The sequence below is a fragment of the Nyctibius grandis genome, chromosome Z (genome assembly GCF_013368605.1).
Source record: "Nyctibius grandis isolate bNycGra1 chromosome Z, bNycGra1.pri, whole genome shotgun sequence".
Classification (NCBI taxonomy): domain Eukaryota; kingdom Metazoa; phylum Chordata; class Aves; order Nyctibiiformes; family Nyctibiidae; genus Nyctibius; species Nyctibius grandis.
The window spans coordinates 27,206,621-27,225,902 of NC_090695.1; positions in this window are offsets into that span (position 1 = coordinate 27,206,621).

Sequence of the window (19,282 nt, forward strand, 5' to 3'; positions counted from 1 at the left end):
ATAAGGGAGGTGATTTCAGCAGCCGCAGCCCGGAGGAAAGCCACAGTGTAACACAGCCATAGATTGGGATGGACGGTGCCAACATGGAGCGCCAGAGAAATCAGACAGGCTTTGAAAAAGAAGGGAGCAGAGGTGACACTGGTGTGGGGGAAAGGTTGGTCATTTTCAGACATACAACGTTTGGATCTGTGCCCAAAGCACAGGCAGGCAAACGACGATTCTTCCAAACTGTAAAAATAGCCCATTGCTGCTCTCGCCATCACATCCCCTTGTCCCACTGAAAGCAAGCTGCGCAGCTCCTCTGTTAAACACACTCACTGGCCGTGTGATATGGGATACAAAATGCCCTTCAGCCCTGGGGTAGAACTTCCACAGCTCATTTGTGACTTTAACCTTTCTGAGTTATTCGCCTACCTCGATTTGTGGGAAGATATTCAGATCTTAGCTAAAGCCCTGGCCTAGTCTTTGTCTGCCTTCATCCCAGGTGGAATTTGTCTTTCTTGAACCCAAGCAATGAGAAATGGCCATAGTGGTACAGATGAGTTCTCACCAGGGCTTTGCACAATGCTGGCCTTTCCTATGGAAATATCTTGCCTGACACACAAGAATGTATTTGCCTGTATCACATCTGTGGCTTATAGTCACCCTGGGATCTACTCAGGCCTCCAGGAACATTTGCCGAGTCTAGTGTTTCCGAACTGGAGCAGAAAGTCATGGCGCTCCACCTGACATTGTGTTACCTGTTTCTACCCTGCAGATCTTCACAGGGGCTTTATTGATGGAGGCGACAGCTTTTGTGTCAGAGCTTCAGGTGGTAGGGCGGATGGGGGCTGTAGAATGATATAATGAGATAGAGCTTCTTCTGCCTCATGGATGTCATGAAATCCAGAATATGATGGGGACAAGGAAACCTACATTTCTTGAACGATGGTTCCTTGCAATCTAAATTCAAAAGACCTGACTGTGAACTTCACTCTTTCCTACATCTGATGGCAGCAAAGCATGAAGGGTGGAGCCTGAGAGATGTGTTAAGGGGGCTTTCACCCATCAGCAGCCTGCTGGAGTCCAGTTCCATGCAGTCATGACCAGCAGAGCCAGCCCTCCACTGGCCGGCTGAAGTGGTAAGGCAGTTGGACTAGCCGATCATTGCAGATCCCTTCCAATTCACCTATTCTGTTCTGTTCTCTTCTATTCTGTTCTAATTTTAAGACATCTTCATTTACGTCTTCCATATGTCTTTTGTCTACCTGTGTGTCTACCCGGCTCCCTCCAAACTTATTTACTAGCAAGAAAGACCTTTTTCTTTCATCAATTTCATTCTGTCCTTCCATTCTAGCATTAATATTATGGATATATTCCATGGGCCATGTGAAATGGGCACCTGACAAAAAGACAGCCTTTGTGAAATTTCTGTTGTATATTGGTTCTCTGATGTACAGTGGAAATGGTTCCCTGAACTATGACAGCGTCCGTTCCGGGCTGGTTCATAGAGACAAAATGCATTATTCTTTCCCCTACAGTCATATTAGGTCCAAGACCAGCAGAGGTTAAGAAACTGGGTTTATTTGGCAGATGTTTCTTGTTATTCTGCCAATTAAGTCAACATTAGGTATTCATAATGCCAGGGAGCCTTGGAGGTCATAGAAATGACAGGGCAGGCAGATTAGCTCATGCACAAATAGCTGAAGAAGAAAGCGAACTTTTGGGGATATTTTTTTTCCCCTCCTTTTATTCTGCTTGTCCTAGTGGCTGTCACCAATCAGTAACATTGTGCATTTGGCTTCACCCCTTGATTCTGGCTGCAGTGTTCATGGACAATGATACCAAAGCACTGAGAACTTGTTGAAAAGTAGTATACTAGTCCTTGGTCTCATGTTTTCCCACGTTAAGTTTTTAAAGTCAAAGATCAGTCAAAAGTATTGTGTAGAATATTTCATTCTGCTCATAATATTTTCATATCTTAATTTTTTTTTTCTTGTATAGCTTCTTTATGTTGTGGGGTTTTTTTATGCACTGAAGATCAGAAAGTACACAAGTCTTGACTCCTTTCTTTTGGCTAAAATGTTTCTGCTAAAATTTTCAGTCTCACTGAAATGTTTTTATTCTTCAGAAGAGAAGCTTAAGCAAATTATTGTTCTTTTCCTTGCCCTCACCTTCAATTGGAAAAATCACGTGATGATAGGATATTTTTTGGGGGTGGCGGTATGTTTGTTTTTTTTTAAATTTCCCTAAACCTTCTGAAACTCAGAACATAGTGACTGCTTCCTTGAGCAAACTAAAGCTCAGTTATTATTCTTTCCTTCTACCTGTTCCTCCTGTGGCAGCTGCACCTTCACGAACAGAGACAGACCTGTTTAGAAATCCTACATGTGGTGGCTGCTATCTTTCTCCGAGTACCCAGTGAAACCTTCACATCTTCTGTGCATGTCTTCTGAGACCTCTGCTGAGAACGTTTCAGACAATCATCACTAGTTTCCATAACATCATTTTTGTCAAGGAAGGATTCTGAGGAGCTTGGCATTTCCTGTGGACACTGATAAGCGTTCAAGAGACAGGCACCTTTTGCCATATGCTGCTTGCCCTGTGCTGCTTACAAAGATTACCTACTGACAAAGATTACTGGGGTGGCTAGAGCCTGCATTAGCAGCTGCAAACTATCAAGTCTCCTCCCAGGAGCAGGGTGACCTGAGAATCACAGAATCATAGAGCGGTTTGGCTTGGCAGGGACCTTAAAGATCATCTAGTCCCAACCCCCCTGCCATGGGCAGGGACACCTTCCACTAGATCAGGTTGCTCAAAGCCCCATCCAGAATACCTGCTTAAAGTGGGAGATGGTCCCCACTTCATCTTTCTGTCAGTTACAGAGTATAGGCTGCAATTCATCATATTGAATTCTAGATGTCTGGATCTCAGCCAGTCCCCCAGACCTCTTCTATAGTCAAGGGAAGGAAATGGACAGCTTTAGGGTGTGAGTCATACTGCTTGGTTTAGAGCTTGTCTTGGGGTGAGATTGCTCATGTCCTAGAAGTGCCTATTTTGCAGTACTGACTGTAGAGGAGCTGAGAGAGATTAGCATAGATTTAGACATGAATATGTAGATTCTCCTCATTTTGATTTACAAGCATAACAGTTTGTTTGCTTAATGAGTTGCTTTTGCTATAAGCTCTACTAACTGTAAGAATACTGCCATTTATAATTTACTTGTAGCTTTTTATAGCATATGGTCTGGACTTCATATTTTACACTTACCTACTGAGGAGAAGGAACACGCCTCCACAAAATCCAATGTGAATCAAAGTGAAGACATTTATTAAGCATAAGCTGTCCCTTTTATACATTTTGTACTTTCCCTGGCTGTAAGCATGTGCATTGCTATTCGTTAATATTACTAAACATACTCTTCTTTGATGTGTTGATTGGTCACTGCTCTGCCACTGGTCCTTCCTTAATTGGCTCCATCAGTCCTTGTTTCTTCTCCTCCGTGTTCGGCTCCCACCGGCTACTCCCTCAATTCTTGTTTGCTCAGCTGCTGTTTTTCCTCATCTCTCGAAGGTCGGCTTGTTGACACTAGCTACATGAATCTTGTCACGCAGCTAGGCCCTCACTCCATACTCTCATACTTCTGGCTCATTACATGACCATTCTCCTCCAAAAACCCCTCTACAATTCCCCCTTTCTTTTCTTGAGCCAGAAAGGCCGTGTTTATTGTCCGCTGCAGGGCCCTTTGCAAGCAGGAGAATAAACACGGTAATACAAGGATGATAATACAAATCACAAACAATCCCATCAATAGCATTTTAATCAATCCGACCAGCCACCCTCCAATTCCCAAATTACCCAACCAGTCATCCAGGAACCCATGCTGTTCCCGTATTTTCTGTGTGGCATCCATGAGCTCTTTGATCTGCTTATGAATTGACTTGGAATGATCGTTCAGATCCATGCAACACATCCCATCAAACTCCTGACATCCGTGACCGTGCACTAATAATAAAAAATCTATAGCAGCTCTATTTTGTAAGGTAGCATGTCGGATACTATCTACATCATTGGCTAATGTTCCTAAAATTCTAGAAGTTTGATCAGCTCTTTTTGCAACCCAGCAAGCTAAATTTCGCAATTGTGTTAGTCCTTGTGCAGCAGCAACACCCGGTGCAAAAATAGAAGAAAGAACTACTTTGGTCCTAGACCATAGTTCTACCTCATCTTTACATTCTTTCCCTAAGGTAGTGACACTTCTTTTAATCTTGTATAGGTTAGTGTGGTTTAATATGACCTTTCGTGTAGGCATTAGTAAGCTTAATTTACCTATGGTACACGGACCTCCCAGTTTTTTATTGGGCAGCCCTGGCCAAGCCCTATCTCCACAAATTAGGAATAAACCTTCTGGTAATTTTCTAGGCATGGCCAAATCCGGTGCTGGCTCTGTTCGACTGCGCCCTACGTTTGCACACCAGATAGATTCATTTTGCCACAATGGATTACTGGGTGTGACATTTTGTAATCTCTTCATGTCGTTCTGATAAATGTTTGATCCCTCTGTGTAATTGAAAAACACACAGGATTCTGCCTCTAAAGTTCCTAGGATGTCAAGTTCTTGGGGCTCTAGGGGACTGACAGGCAAGCTATCGTCCCATAAATCCCAATGTTCGCCACATTTCATTGCATTCTCACAGAGGCTCTGTTTCAGCACATTCAACCCTGCCACTGTCTCCTTACTTTCAGATCTGTTTAAGGGGACCCCCACTAGAAATGTATGAAAGGGTTGTTCAGGCTGAGCTAAGGAGGCACAAAACTGCGTCTGGTTCAAGCTCCGCATCAGAGTCACCCAAACGTTGTGACTCCCCTTCCATGGTGTAGGTGGAAGGACTATCGGTTGATGACCTTTTGTCAGGTCCAGGATCCAAAGCAGAAAAAACACAGAAAAAACAACCCCTTGCTTCATCATGACTGCGCCTTTTGCTCCCTTTTCTATACCTCCCACACAAACCTTTTTTCACACTTCCCGCAGTCAGGGCACTGGATCTCTCGAGAGGTCAGTGTTCCGAGGCAGATCCTGAGTTGGCTCCTGTAGTTCAGGTTGTTTTTGTAGCCATGGCTTCACCCACTTAGCTGGTACCCATTTGGCTCCTGTATCTGTAAAGACACATGCATACCCTCGACCCAACATTATTAATTTCATTGGACCTTCCCACACACCAGTCACCCCATTTTTTACCATCACTTTGGCTTGTTCCTCTTCTTTCTGAAAAGCCTCCATACCTCCCTTTAACCCTGCACCATGTTTTACTGCTGGAGGTACAGAGTAGTCCTGTGGCAAGCGTAAAAAGTTTAGTACATAAAGCGCTTTACACAACCTGTCAGGAGGAGATAGCCCTGGCTCTCCCCCTTTTTGTTTTTGTAAAAGGTGTTTCAGAGTTTGATTCATGCGCTCCACAATAGCTTGTCCCGTTGGTGAATGTGGGACGCCCGTTACATGTGTTATACCCCACAGTTGGAAAAAGTCCTGTGTGGCACGTGCCACATAGCCTGGGCCATTGTCCGTTTTAATCGTCTGTGGAATGCCCAGGGCTGCAATAGCAGAACGCATGTGTCGTTGAACGTGTTTGCTGGATTCGCCTGTTTGTGCTGTAGCCCAGGTAGCAAGGGAGAAACAGTCAACACTCACGTGGACATATTTCAGCCGTCCAAATTCGGGGATGTGTGTTACATCCATTTGCCATATCTCCAATGGTCCAGTACCGCGGGGGTTGACACCAGGTGCTAAACCACCCCCAAGATGTTGACAGTCTGGACAGGACTGGACAATCCCGCATGCATCTGCACTGCGTAGCCCAAACTGACGCCGCAGTACCTTAGCAGATTGATGGAAAAAGACATGGGATCGTTGTGCTTGAGCGAAGCGATCAATTGAAGGCGCAGCCCAGGCAGGTGCGACAAGTTTGTCTGCCCGAGCATTGCCTTCAGCTAAGCCTTCCAGGAGTCCTGTGTGACTACGGATATGTGTGATGAAATATGGATGCAGTCGCTCTGTCAGTAAAAGCCATAATTCATGAAAAAGTTGGTATAGTTGTTCATTAGCTATCTCTTTGAGCAGAGCACGCTCCATCCTCTGGACAATCCCTACGACATATGAAGAGTCACATACCACATTAACAGGTGCTGTGTTCCATTGCCTGAAGACCTCCACCACAGCTCACAATTCTAATTGTTGTGTAGACCCTTGAATGTCAGATAAAATTACATCATGCCACTTCCCATTGTCTAACCATGTTAGTGCTGCTTTTTGAGCTTTGCCTCCAGCATCTGTAAAAACGGTGACACCACTGACCGGACGTTCTGACCTTTTTGGTAATTCTTCCCATTGACCCAATTGCAGCACAGAGAAGTATTTGTGAGGGGGTAGATGTACCTTCAACTCGCCCCTATAATCCAATAACACAACTTGTAATGGTATGGAATTTTGTAATGCCCATTGTAGATACTCTGCAACCAGTGGAATAACCAAAAAAGCAGGTTCGACGCCTGCTATCTCTACAACCCTCTGCCTTCCTTTCATTACAAGTTGTGCTATGGCCTCTACTTTTGTAGTGATGGTACGTTTTGGTTGCATAGGCAAAAAGATCCATTCCAGCACATGTAGAAGATCCTTGTCAGTCACCCACTGCATAATTAATGCCAGGGGGTGGCGATCGTGATTGATAACCAATACTCCAATACTGTAATCTGGGTCCCAACGGTGAGTGTATGCCATAGCTATTTTGGTACTCAGGTGTTTCAATGCCTGCTCAGCTTCCTGTGTCAATGTGCGGGGGGCATCTGCACCGCCTCCTCCCTTTAGCAATTGCATCAAAGGTGCCAATTCAGCATTGGTGAGACCACACAGGGTTCGCACCCAATTGAGGTCTCCCAACAGTTTTTGTACATCATTTAAAGTACTGATATTCACACGAATTTCTAGTTTTTGGGGTCTAACAGTTGTTTTGGTAATTTCCCACCCAAGGTACTTCCAGTTTTCCTCCTGTTGTACCTTTTCTGGGGCTATTTGCAATCCACCTTTTGCTAGTTCAGTCTGCAGTGTATTAATCAATTGTTTTTTATCCAATTGTTTCCCTGCTATTAGAATGTCATCCATATAATGGTATATAATCAAATTTGGAAAATTCCTTCGCACAGGAGCAAGTGCCCAGGCCACATACATTTGACACATTGTCAGTGAATTTTTCATTCCCTGTGGTAACACAACCCAATGACAGCATTTCATAGGTGCAGCTTTGTTCTCTGATGGCACCAAAAAAGCAAATTTCTGATAGTCATCAGGGTGCAAAGGGATGGTGAAGAGACAATCTTTTAAGTCAATGATTAAAGTGTCCCAATCTTTAGGGATCATATTGGGGGATGGGAGCCCTGGTTGTAGGGTTCCCATATCATCCATGACCTCATTGATTTTTCGAAGGTCATGTAACAAACGCCATTTGCCACTTTTTTTCGGAATAGTAAATATTGGGGTGTTCCATGGGCTTGTTGTGGGCTCAATATGACCTTTTTCCAGTTGCTCCTGTACCAAGCTTTCAAGGTGGGCGATTTTTTCTGCAGACAGCGGCCACTGATCGACCCAAACTGGGGTTTCTGTTTTCCAGGTTAGTTTTAGGATTGGTCGCCCTTCATCAATGGCCGCCTCTAAAAACCCTCACTGTTAGTTACCAAACGTGCCCCTAATTGACTTAATGCATCTCTCCCCAGTAAACAAATGGGGACAGGCATCACATATGGTCTTACTGTACAGGTACTCCCATCCTGCAATTTGCAACAAATCACATTTGTACTGATTTTAGTGGTCTGTATTCCCCCGACCCCCAAAATGGGCGTAGGGGGGATCTCCAATGGCCACGAATGAGGCCACGCTGCTTGACTGATTATTGTAACGTCTGCTCCAGTATCAATCAGCATAATTACCATGCAAGTTTTCCCACCAGGTTCTTTTAGTGTTACCCGTTCTGTTGGTTTTGCCTTGCTGATATCCATTGCCAGATAAATGTCAGCCTGGCCTGTTGATCCAAAACCCCCAGCCCCTCTTATCTGATTCCCATCTGTGGGCACAGCTGATTTAAAGGGGACCAGTTGTCCAATTTTTTCTCCTTTGGGTATATGAATTGGTGGCAGGGGGGTCCATACCATAATAGATATGACCCCTGTAAAATCGGCATCGATTATACCGGGTAAAACGAAAAGACCTTTTCGGGTCGTAGAGGATCGCCCGATAAGTAAGGCACTCAACCCGTGACCCAGTGGGCCTTTCATATCGGTGGGTATACATTGTACTTGCGGGTCTATCAGAGTCACCTCTACTGCTGTGGCAATGTCCACCCCAGCACTCCCTCTTGTGGCGGCGGCGACGCCATCCAGGCAGCCCGGGTGGAAGACCTGTTTTGTGTCATCGCGCTGGGTCTCCTCGCGCTCGCCACCCCGTTTCCCAGCCGAGTTCCCTGCTTAGTGAATCTAGATCAGCATTCATCTGCACGGTGACCGTATTTCCGGCAGCGATTGCAGGTCCCTGCAAACTCGTGACTTTTTACTCGGCATTGAGCCTTAAGGTGTCCCGGTTTGCCACAGTTGTAACATTTCAGACCCTGATCGCCTCTCCCTGATCGTACTAGAGGTTTCACCGCAGCCGCAAAGGCTGACGCCATGTATCCTGCTGTTTCTTCCGTTGTTCCTACGCGCTCACACGCATCCATCATTTCTGCCAGGCTAGAATTTTTGGGTAATGTCTGTAAAATGCGCTTACAAGTAGGATTAGCATTGTCGACTGCCAACGACATTAGCAACGCCTCTCGAGCTACATCGGTCAGCGATGCCCTTTCCAATGCTTCACGCAATCTTTCTAAAAATGTCATATAAGGCTCAGATGGACCTTGCCTTATTTTTGTATAGGCAGGAATTACTTTCCCATCTTCTGGGAGGATTTTAAAAGCCTCTCGGGCTAAGGTGGCAGTAAGTGCCAAGGCTTCTGGTCTAAGTCGTGCCTGTCATTGTGGATCACTAAACTGCCCTTCTCCCACCAGTTGGTCAAATGTTATCCCTAAAAGAGGATCATTATCTCCCCTCCCCAGGTTTTCCACCGCTGCAGCCTGTGCTGCGTCATGCCACCTCGTCCGCCACAAGAGTTCCTGCATCGGGGTTAAAATCATCGCCATCAATTGCTTAAAATCAAAAGGTGTTAAAAGCGTAGACATAAAGATACTATTTATAAATGCTTGGGTATAAGGTGCATGCAACCCATTTTGTTGTACCGCTTTCTGTGCCTCCTTAACAATCTCCCACTGTAATCCTACCCAGCGCGGTGGTTCTCTCTGATTTCACAAAATAACTGGGAAAGCTGTGGGCAGAATCTCCCCCTCCACTAGCGCATTCTGTATAACTCCTCGCCACCATAATCGCAGATCGTCTCCTCCCCCGTCCCCCATGACAGAGTGCATACCAACATTCCCATCCATATTTCTCATGCGGCTAGTCCCAGCCGCCTCAGCACCCCCCCCGGCCCCCCTGGCCCCCCCGCGTAGGCGTTCCCTTTCTTCTTCTCTCCTCTGCTCCTCCTTATGTTGTCGCTCAGTTAAGGTCGTCTGTCTTTCCAGGTCTTGTAATTTTGCTAACAATTTTTCCGCCCAAGCCACCGGATCCTTAAATTTCCCTGGACCGCCGGCAGGCGATGGGGGAGATGACGGGGGCAGAGGGGGATATTCGTATTCGGTGCGATTTGCGAGATTGGCGGCTCGCGGAGGCTTGAAGGGTGGGGGGGTGGGCTCGGGCTGACGCTCATCAACCTCCATTTCCTCCGGTTTAGGGGGCTCCCCTGTTGGTTTAGGGGGTATTTCAATTTTCTCCTGCTCTTCTGGTGGTGCGGAGGGGTTTGAAAAAACCGGTACTGGCGGCTGACCAAAAACACGAAGACCTCTCGCCCCAGGGTTAACCTCTGTTGGACGCAGAGCCATAAAAGCCCCTGCTGCAACAGCCCTCTCTGCTTTCATTTCTTGAAGAGCAGTAAGAACAGCCCTCCATGCAGTTGCCAGTTCTATTGCCTCCTTTTCCCCACTGCTTATCGCGTCCCATAAACCCTTTCCAATACCTTCCCAAGTGTCCACCTTAAAAGCGCTCTGGTGGTCCGAAGGGAACCCATGCTCTCGACACCAAACTAACAGTCTCCGGAGCAAATGCTCATCATGTTTCACTCCTCTCTTAGAGAGGATATGTAGGAGAAGCCTTACTATCGCACTTTCTTCTTTAGAAATATTTTGCCCCATCTCCTTTTTCCCCCGGCTGCTCACCTCACTAAGTGTCCTGTTGCAACGTTCTTTTGTTTTCTTGCGAGTCGTCCTCCGTCTCGCCCCGGTCTTCAGACCTGCTGAGCCGTACTCCAGTCGGTGTACCTCCTTCTGGGCTATTCCCCGAACTTGCCGTCAATCAGCGTTTCATCAGGGTCACCATCTGAGGAGAAGGAACACGCCTCCACAAAATCCAATGTGAATCAAAGTGAAGACATTTATTAAGCATAAGCTGTCCCTTTTATACATTTTGTACTTTCCCTGGCTGTAAGCATGTGCATTGCTACTGGTTAATATTACTAAACATACTCTTCTTTGATGTGTTGATTGGTCACTGCTCTGCCACTGGTCCTTCCTTAATTGGCTCCATCAGTTCTTGTTTCTTCTCCTCCGTGTTCGGCTCCCACCGGCTACTCCCTCAATTCTTGTTTGCTCAGCTGCTGTTTTTCCTCATCTCTCGAAGGTCGGCTTGTTGACACTAGCTACATGAATCTTGTCACGCAGCTAGGCCTTCACTCCATACTCTCATACTTCTGGCTCATTACATGACCATTCTCCTCCAAAAACCCCTCTACAACCTACTATTTTTCATGAGCACTTTTTCCCTTCAGTTCTTTCCTTTCCTTTTCTTAGCAAATAGGTTCTTTGTGTAATATGTGTTTGTTTTTCCTTCGAATCACTCTAGCAGGTTACAAGAAATTTCTCCTTTGTCCTTGCTCTCTTGCATTGTTTTTACAATAGCCCTTCAAAAGTTTCCTTTGGTCATTTTCTTGGGTTTGTAAACATACTTTGGAGTTTTCAGTGAGTGAGACCCAGATATCATTTAAGTTTTTGGCAATATCCAGAATCGTAATATGTTCACAGGTCACAGAATGTTCTTCTGAAAGATGTTCAGATTTCATCAGAAAGTTGCTCAGAATTAGCTTTTGAAGTAACATGAGTCATATACATAAGTCAGGCTTCTTTAGCAGGGTGTCCACTAGCTCTTTCTGTGTTGTTTAGGTCCCGTGTTTGTTGCTCCAAACTCCACAAAAATTGAGCAACATCATATTAAAAAGGGTAATAAGTGTAAACATTAAAAAACCATATCGGTTAGCGTAGCAACTGTCTCATGTAAGTGTCAAGCATTGTGTCCTGATTTGGCCTAAACCAGGCCAATTTTCCTTTCAGTGACTTTTACTTTCAGCTAAGTCTCTTCTAAATAACTGCACTTTCTGAATCTAACTGCATGTTTTGCAGACAGTGTCTGCTTCCAGGACTGATAACGCTCGAAGTTTGTAGTTATCGCTGAGGCACCGGTAGGGATGTTATGCAGAAAGGCTCTTGCTGTACTTAGTCTTAGAGAAACCAAGGTCACTGCTAAATTCCTCACTGCTTATGAGTGAAGAGCCGAAGGGGGGTCGCACCTGCAGGGAGGAGCAGACAGGGCAGGTCACCCAAAATTGACCAACAAAGGTATTCCATCCCATACACGTCATTCTCAGTATAAAGCTGGGGGATCACGAGGGTCTCGGCCCCCTTCCGCCCTTCTTCTGCCCCCTGCCCCTTCCGCCTGCTGGTTTTGGGTGCTTTTGCTGCTTCGGGCTGCTTCTGCGGCTTGAGCCTTTGGCCAGTGTCCAAGAAGGACTCTGTCTGTTTTCCTGCTGCCCCCAATCCCGATCCGTGCGTCCTTGAATCCAGCTCTCGACCGTCGCTGGGCCCAGCCTGGGCCTTTCCGGAGCCTGCCCTGCAGTGCCGGTGGTGATGTGGCCGACATCGGTGGAGCTCAATTTTGGTTTTGTATATATTTGTATATATTTGATTATTCCAATATTATTATTATACTCTTTTTCATTATTATAGTTTATTAAAACTGTTTTAACTTTCCAACCCGTAAGTCTCTCTCCCTTTTCCCTTTCCCTTTCCCTTCGGGTGCGGGGGGAGGGTTAACAGAGAGCGTCTGCCACAGGTTTAACAGCCGGCCCAGCTTTAAACCATGACACATTGCAAACAAATTGATCTGATCTGTTTGCCATCTCAGGTTATGCTTATTACATTTGCTTATTATGAACATTGGACTAAATTTGATTTCATCAAGGATTTCTCTCTCAGAATGATTGCAGATTTTAAAGATTATATGTCCTGCAAATACTGCCTTTACTTTTAAATTATCTCTGCGTGTCACCAAAAAAAATAATACCCACAGAATACTGCCTCGTCTATAAAGTTGCTTTTTAGAATAAAATCACTGGTTAATTTCAGTGTGTGTATGAACATCTAGGCTCTTCCTGTGTGAATCTGCTTTCTGTGGTATGTTGTGATGAGAAAGTCAAGCAGCCAAATGAAAAAGGTGATATTAAGATACAAAAGACTGTGCTTATGAAGTTTCTGTGTGTGTGTATATCAATTTTACAATATGTATTTTTAATATATGTACACATAGAATAGAATAAGTATATTTTAAGATGAAGGAATCAGTCTACTATATTTTAAGATGAAGGAATCACTTGGGAGGCAATAATACATTTCTGGAATTGAATTTACTGTGTGATTATTGATATGTTTAATCAAAGTAAGTGACAGAACTCTGCATACCAAACACAACTTCTGGAAGTCTGATCACCGTTTGAATTCTTGCAGCTGCACTGCAGGGTTCACCAGCTGCCCACACAGATCCTCTGATTGGCTGTGCTGGTCCTACAGCTTCGACAGACACCCACTGCAGCTTTTTCCAGCATACTGAAATGAGGTGAAAGCAGTGGAGGCTCTATGAAAGAACTGTAGGTTTATGGACTTCTGGAGTGAAGGATAAAAATTTGAAAAGTGATCTGCTTGAGAAAATAATGATGTGGTTTAGAAATATCTATTTCAAAGAAACACTGAACATTAAACAGGTACTTTTGTAATTCAAGTTAGGTTTCAGGATAGCAGCATAGTGGCTGTCCTCCTCTGTGGAGTGTTTTTCTCTGTGTACGTTTTTTTGCTTGACTTCACGAGAATCCATTTTAGTTAACGAGTCTGCATTTATCTTTGAAGACTGTCCTTGCCTGGACAAAAAGAGATTCTTTATGAATATGAATTTATGAATATGAATATTATGAAAATACTGGGAAAGAGCTCCACTGTGTTGTCCCAAACAGCTTTCTGCAGTCCTGAGTTTCATTTGATGAATCAGAAGAACTAAATTAACTTTTGGAATTGGCCCCACCTCAGAGGTGTCTTACTAAAGAAAACTACAGTACTTACTGTAAATGCTTTATATAATTCCAGTGGAAATGGCACCTCATTTGGAGGGCCTGGCTTATCAAATATCGAAAGATGTGAAGTAAAAATGCAAAGGCTTCCTTTCTGTTACAGCATAATGCATAACGTGTTTTTTTTTCTTCACAGAGGACAAGCAAAGCAAGTTATGCTCATGTGTGTTGAAAAAGGGCTGACATACCCAAGCTTGATCATCCAGTTTCCCATCTTGCAAATATCAACGTTTGTCTTTTATATGATTTTTTTTTTTTTTAATATAAGCTTATCCAAGATGGCCAGGTTATGGCCAGGATAACACGTTGGTGTAAGGATATAAATAGCCAGCCATGCCATTGATATTCTAGTAGTTATTTTTCACACAGTGCATCTTTGTCTTCTCACTTTCATCACAAGCTGCTGTTTCATCCAGGACATGAGGATCAGTCTGAGTACTAGGAAGTCACAACAAAATAACTTCTTATCTCAGAAGGCTGAGATTGATGTTTGGGATAGCAAATCATTCCAAAGGAGTCATCAAGGGTGGTGGTGTGGGTAGATTGAAATATAAATAGGGTCTAGTAAAAATCAGTTGTTTGGAGAAGCGAGTCCATGGGCAGTGTGTGGAGTCAAAAGAGATTTAGGCCACTTCCCAGTGGCTGCTTTAATTATGCAGCTCTAACCAGGGAACTCCCAGCCAAAAGGTGCTGCTGCATCTGGGCAGAGATTGCTGGAATGCAATCGTCCGTGTGAGCAGCCCAGAGGCAAGCAATGGCATCAGTCAGTTCTGCCAAGGTCAGTAACTGGCTGTCTCTGAGCATGATAACACAAATACCATACAGAATGGACCAACAGGACTTCTTGAGATTTCTGAGTCTTAGTGTAGCATGGATCATTTCTCCTGGAACACTATGACAAGGACTGTGCAGATGACAATGGTTTGCCTGTGGTTCTCACTGAGCTGTGGAGAGTAATGTTCACCTCTGGTAAGTGGATACTTGCCCAGACTTCTGAGGGCTGCAGCCAGCTACAGCATTGATCATCTTGCCCTGCCTGTGTATTGATCATCAGTAACCACTTGCACAAATCCTCAAAAGCAGTGAAATTAGACAGCCCTGGCTGACTAAGCATTTTTATCATTCTTCACAAAAAAAACAGAACTTTTGCCTTGTATTGTTCCATTCAGTATCTTCCACTAGTGGCAGGAGTTCAATGCAACGCTGTTGAAGGGTGGCTTGCAGGGCGTTTTAGGCTGTTTGATCACACCATGGCTTACTAGATACTGCTTGCAGAGTCTATACGAAACTGCTGATGCTGGATAACAAGGGACTGGACCAGTCCAGAAGACGGTGAGCCACATCAGCACACTGGGTATCACCAAGCTGATTATCAGCCCTGTTTCAGTTGGATCCAGACAGCACTTTGTGGTCTCAGAAGGAAAAACAGCCACTGTTGGACAAGAAAGCTGAAACCTTGTGCTAGTCCTTACTGAGTCTTGCAGAGAGCATCACTTGATGATGTTCTCTTGATGTTTAGGAGAGATTAAGCCAAGTACAGTTTCCTGGGGCTTGCAGGCCAGCTGCTGGGCTTGTACAGTACACACCTGACCTGCTCAAGGTCTTAGGTGACCCTGACGGGAACGTGGATGGATAAGGCGGGTAAATAAATATCTGTCTGCCTGCGGTTTGCTCTCCAGAAGAAGCCTCAGAGAATTCCCACATGGAATGGCATGAGGATGTACATGGTTATACCCAGCCATAGTGGCTGATTAGGGTGTATCTCTTGTCAGGTTTCTGAAATCAAGGTTTCAGAGATGTGTATTACACTCTCATCGCATCTGGCTACAGAACTGGGAGCATAGGTACAGCTTCCTACTCTTTTTCATTTGGGTTCTCTGGAAGTGGGGCATGGATCAGTGTGATGTACTGGTAATCTTGGATAGGAATAGATGTGGGAGAAGAAAGGAGAAGGGAAACTTTCCTGACTTTAAAAGCAGTTCTAAGTGGTTTGCTTTTATTTGTAGTAAGAATGATAACCAGCCATATTATTTCAGAATGAAATTGAATCTGAACGACTTCTGAATGATTGCCCAACACTCAAGCCAGACTGTTTTGGTCCTAGCAGCCCCTGAAAAGTTGTGGTTGTGCTTTACTACCTGTATATGCTGTGCTAATCTTGTAAGTGCAATGCTCATCTTCCCTTTCACCACTTCTGCTAAATTAGACCATTTTTCCTCTTGAGCTCAAATGACCAGCAAACTATTAGTCTTTTGAGTCCCGACTTCTCCATCTTTCATCACTTCTCATTGTTTCACTGCTGCCTCCTTTCCATCCTTGTCTGTCTTATCTTCTCTAGATAAACTAAAAGGCTTTAAATTACATCTCTGTGTGGGCACTTTCTCCTATTGGAAATGCGTACGAGACCCTATAGTGCGTCCAAGAAGATGATATGTGTTACAACAGCTTCAAGCTGAGGTTCCCCTAAGACAAGGCAGAAGAAGTTGCAGTGTGGGTTTGTTTGTTCGCTGTTTTTGACAGGGATGATCTCTTCCCTGGACAGTTGACTTGGTAACCCAGATCTTACTTAAAATCCTGGCTACTTGAGACGACAAACAGGCAATGCAACAAAAGTGAAACACCTTGTTAATATTTTAAAAAATACAACTGAAAAAAATATTAAATTCAAGGAACTACGTTTAAACCTGTATCATAAAAAAAATGAAGGTGGCTTGCCTTAATGAAAAGACTTCGCTTAACCTACATTTCTCAAATTCCAGATTTTCTGTTCCCCTCCCTTTCCCCCCACCCTCCAGTTTATGGCTATCTGCGGACTGGCACATCTATATGAATCCACAAGAGGACTTGACTTCATACGTCCAGAGGAAGGGATCTCATCTCTTTGTGGTATTTCCTTCAGGGCCTTCTGATGTTCATGCTGCTGAGAGACCAAGTCCTTCCCTGGCATTTGATCTGATATGGCTTTCCTAGTAGGTGATCCTGTGGCTTCCTGTTCTCTAATCTATTCATCTATGGAAGTAGCTTTTTATATATAGTGCAGGTGTATTCATGGTGATGAAGTGAAAGCTGGTTTAGGTTCTAACATACTATCTTTAGTCTTAAATAAAAGAGAATATTTTGAGAATTGCCACAGGTAGTGTAGGTAGTTAAACAAGTGCAGAGCCCCATTGTTGTTGGTGCTGTGAAAGGGCTGCCATGGGATGGTTACAGCCAGCAACAGCTTTCAGGGCTGGCACCTTTCTTTGTAGGAGCAATTTGTAAACATTTGCATTTTGGAACCGGGCTTTCAACTCTTGTTTTAGAGAGCGTGAGAAACATTTGGACATTTAGGTAGCCAAAAAAGCGCAAAGCCCCATTGTTGTTGGGGCTGTGAAAGGGCTGCCAAGGGAAGGTTACAGCCAGCAAGAACTTTCAGTGCTGGCACCTTTCTTGTGGGAGTAATCTGCGGACGTTCTCATTTTTGAATTGGGCTCTTGGCTCTTTTGGGAGTGTGAGACATGCTTGGACATCTAGGTAGCTAAACGAGCGCAGAGCCCCATTGTTGTTGGGACTGTGAAAGGGCAACAAAGGGAAGGTTACAGCCAGCTAGAGCTTTCAGTGCTGGCACCTTTCTTGTGGGAGAAATCTGCAGACGTTCTCGTTTTTGAACTGAGCTTTCAGCCAGTGAGTGTGAATGCTAGGAGGCAGATGGATAACAGAGCTGCAGCGATGGTGGTGGTTCCCTGTTTATGAGTAGGCCTCTTATGAGGTTGAGGGCTAGATGGCAGAGCAAGTGCAGAGCTCTAGCACTGGAGGAGCTGTGAACGGGCTGCCAAGGAAAATGGAGAGCTGCGAACAACTCTCAGTCCTAGCCACGGCTGGGTGGGAGCCCTTGCTAGACTTCTGTTTTGCACCTGCTCACTGGATAGAGTGAGCGAGTACATGAGGTCATAGAGCAAGCCAGAGTGGCAGTGTAGCTGGGGCTGTTGAAGCGGGTGCCATGATAAAGTCAAACAAAGCCAACAACAGCTTTGAGTCCTGGCCCCCTCCCTGTGAGAGCCATCACTGCAGATTTTTCTCTTTTGAACAAGGTCTCCAGCTAGGCTGAGGGAGTAGTTGAGGAGTGGCCTAGAAGAGGCAGTGGCGCAGTGTTGATAGGACTGCTGAGGGAAATGGAGAGCCACAAACAGCATTCATTCTGCGCCTCTTGTGAGTGGAAGCCATAGCTGGCATAGCAGCTGTAGCTGGTGGCTCTGGGTTTTGTTGGTTGCTCAGGTGTGACTGAGGTTTAGGAGTTAGAGGAAAGGCGGTGGGACTGTTAAGCAGTTGTCGAGGAAAGATTACAGCCACCAATGGCTTTCAGTCCCAGCACTTTCTGTGTGAAAACCCTTGGTTGCAGTTCTCCATTTAGTAGCAGGACTCCTTCTGGAGTCTTTGGAGCAGGACTCTTATGGCTGCTGGGTGTGTGTTTAGGACCTGGTCTGAGGCTTGATTAGTAGGTGAGATTGAGGTAGTAGAGCAAAACAGAGCCCATGATTCTGGGGCTTTGAATGGGCTGCCAAGGGACGGTGAGGGCTGTCAAAAGCTTTCAGTCCTGGCCACTTCTGTGTGGGAGTCATACCTGGCCTGTGTCTGTTTTGAAACTGTCATCTGGCTATTGTGAGAGTTTAGGTGAGGGTTTGGTTGCAGAGGAAGAGTAAAGACCCATTGCTCATGGTGCTGCAAAGGGGCTTCCAAGGGAAGGTGAGGGCTTGCAACAGTTTTGTGTCCTTGCCCCTTTTTGCCTGGGAGCCATTGCTGGCAAGGCTCTGTTCTGGATGTAAGCTTAAAGAAGGTGAGGAAAAGGGTTAGTGTTAGCACTAAGTGCAAGACAATGTGCAGAGCCTGAGTGTTAGTGGGGAACGCGAAAAGGCTGCTAAAATAATGTGAGGGCTGCCAAAAACTTTCAGTACTGGCCACTTCTGTGTGGGAGCCCTAGCTGGTGGGTGTCCGTTTTGGACCTGGGCTCTGTCTATGGTGAGGGGTAGGCGACGGTTCTGGTGCTCAAGATGGCACAGGTCCCAAGTGTTTTGGGGGTGTGAGGGGAAGGCCATGGGACACTGATGGATTCAAAACTCGTCAGTTTTGCCTAGGAGCCACAGCTGTCAGAACTGCATATTTCACCAGTGTTCTGGCAAGGGCAAGGATCAGGAGGAGAATTAATGTTAGGGTGTTGTGCTTTGGACTAGCACAGACTTTTCAGTTAAGTTTCTTTTAATTTATTTTACTTTCTGAAGTTGACTATACGTGCTTGTTTCCATGGGAACCAGGGTCCCTCCTGGGTCTTTGTTCCACAGAGGAGAGGACCGTAAATGTCACACCTGCATGGAGGGGCAGACAGGACAGGTGACCCAAACCTGACCAACGGGGTATTCCATCCCACCCATGTGATATACTCAGTTAAAAGCTGGGGGACCAAGAGGGTCACGCTCTCTTCCCCTATGGCTGACATTCTGCGATGACTCTGCCCATGCTCCTGTCTTCGCTCCTGAACCCAGTTCGCGCCTGCTGCCGCATATGGTTTGGGACTGGCCAGCGCCTGCCCTGCAGCGTGAGCACTGACATGGTTGTCATTGGGGGGAGCTCAACAGCGGTTTTGTATACAGTTCATTATTTATTATACTCTTTATTTTTCTTGTTATTTTTTATTAATAATAAACTGTTTTAACTTTCCAACCCACAAGTCTCTCTCCCTTTCTTCTTTTCCTT